The following is a 2,503-nucleotide window of genomic DNA, read 5'->3' on the forward strand; positions in this document are numbered from 1 at the left end:
GGGGGTTGGGGGGGTTTTGGGGGGTTAATTTAGGTGTTTCATATATTGTGCTATAGCTAGCAAATTAATAGAGAGAAGTGTCCTCTCTTTTATCCATGCTTGGTCGACGCTACGTACCATACATACGTATAGAGAGGACTAGCTAGACACGCTAGCTAGCTACTAAGCAAACAGAAGATCGTCATGAACATATATGCATACAGAGAGAAGTGATATCGACCACCTCTCCTTCTCCGAGAGATTGGTCGAACAACAAGTTCTCGTATATCTATCCGACACTACCGGCTACATATATACAATAATTATCTTTTACAAATATATAATCTCCTAAAATACGGACGCGTGGTCCACGTAGTATTCTCCGTCTTCAGCGATCACGTGGTCAAGAAAGAATGCCGCCAATTCCTCTTGAATTGCTCGCATGCGATCTGGTGCTAGGAGTTCATCCCGCATCCAAAACATCTAATTTTAAGAAGGGGGTCAATACATACATACATATATATATATATGAATGAATGAAACTCAACACAAATGATGGTAATAAAATAAAATTGTGAATATTGTTATTTACGCACTTCATATTGTTTGTCGGAGTAGCCCCGCTCACAAGTCGTGTGGCGGATGGACTCGCAAATGTAGTATCCACAGAAATCATTCCCTTGTTCCTGCCACAACCACTTTACAAGAAATAGAGGTCAATCAAACTGATAATTAGCAAGCATGCTAAATGGTATTGATGAAACTAGCGCTTGAATCACTAGGAGATGCCTGGAATATGCTACTATATAGTACTTACTTTCGGGTGCCTAAATTGCAGCTTCTTCGGTAGTCCCGGAGCTTTTTTGGTGAATTTTCTCCAAGCCCTGCCATACAAAGAAAACAATTACTTGATATCAGAAATGAACAAAGTTGCTGATATGGTGGATAATGATCGATTTAACTTACTTCTCGAGCATTTCAGTCATGTACGCATACTCCTTGGGATCTTTTCGCTTGGAGTCTAAGACAGTTACTACTCCCTTCTCAAGCTTAATCTCTAGGAGAATATAGTGGTAGCTGCGCACACATGCATAACTCATCAATATTACATTACTATAACCTGGACTAATAAGGAAACCGAATATGCCACAAGACAGTAACACTCACTTGAAGTTGTAAGGAAAGAGTATTATATCTTTGTGTTCATTTATTTCCAACGATCGTAGCAAGTTGGCCTCGGTTTCTTGGGCACGATATTGAACCTCAGTTGCATCTATGAGATACGTGTTAATGAACCCAATATCTCCCACTTGTCTTTTCTTCAATTCGGCGATCTTCAATCTGCATAATATAGTGAGGATAATTATAAATACATGCAAATGAAAGGGCTGAGTTATATAGAGAGACTTAATAACGGAAGTAGTACTACTTACAGACAGTAGGAGGTGACCGTTGCTTTATCGATGGCCAATTGATTGAAAAACTGATAGAACTCCTCAAATGGAATAGGCAACAGTTCAATTCCAAGGAGGTCATGCTCCTTTTTAACTCTCACATACAAAGTACTCCTCCCCTCAGACTCTTTGCAGGTTTTCATGTACCAATCATGCAATCTTTGCATCATCGTTGATAGAGAATTTTCATCTTTGACGAGAGGCTTCCCGTACTCGTATCTTTGTATCTGCACCTCCAAGATATCATAATGTACATCGTCGGGCAGGTAATCTACAGGATTGCCATAACCGGGCACCATCCTCGGATCGACGACGTCGCTAGCAGGCACCTTGAGCGGGGGGCACGCTTTCTTCGCTTGTTCGCCGAGCTGGGCAATTTGTTTCCCAGCTCGTCGTTCTTTCATCCTTTGATCACTTTTAGTACTTCCCGACCTCTCCGCTTCGGCAAATGCCTTTCCAATAATGCGCTCATAGTTGCCTTTCAGCGGAGACTTGGGTGGTTTTGTCAGGGCAGCCAGAGTGCGCTTCGCTTTCATCGGATCTACCTTCTCCTCCGGAGGTGGATGTCTCTTTGCTTTCAACCCTTGAAACCAGTCATCCACTTCGGTCTGTGCGATCTTCGCCTTTTCCTCCTCGCTCCTCTGGTACGGTAACTTCTCTGGAGTCTTCAGAGAAGGACCGAATCTGTATCTCCTCCCGCCTTTGGCTGTACTGCTAGACGCCGGCAGAGTAGACGGAGCGGATGTCTTCTTTCCTTGCTTACGAGGCGGAGGAGAAGGACTGCGACGCGCCGGAGCAGCCGGAGCGGCGGCGGGTCTCTTCCGCCCTTGCTGACGAGGCGGAGAAGGAGGAGGCTGGCTGCTCGGGCGCGCCGGCGCAGGCGGAGAAGGAGGCGGAGTGCCGCCATGCGTCGGAGAAGGAGCCGGCCGAGTGCCCTGATCGTCACTCGCCGGAGGAGGAGGCCGTGGAGGAGGCGGAGTGCCCTGACTCGCCGGAGGAGGAGGAGGAGGCGGAGGCGTCCAGTTCGGAAGGTTGATGAGATCCTTCCGCCATAGGCATGGAGTCTTCAG

Source organism: Triticum dicoccoides, chromosome 2B, assembly GCF_002162155.2.
Source record: "Triticum dicoccoides isolate Atlit2015 ecotype Zavitan chromosome 2B, WEW_v2.0, whole genome shotgun sequence".
Lineage (NCBI taxonomy): Eukaryota > Viridiplantae > Streptophyta > Magnoliopsida > Poales > Poaceae > Triticum > Triticum dicoccoides.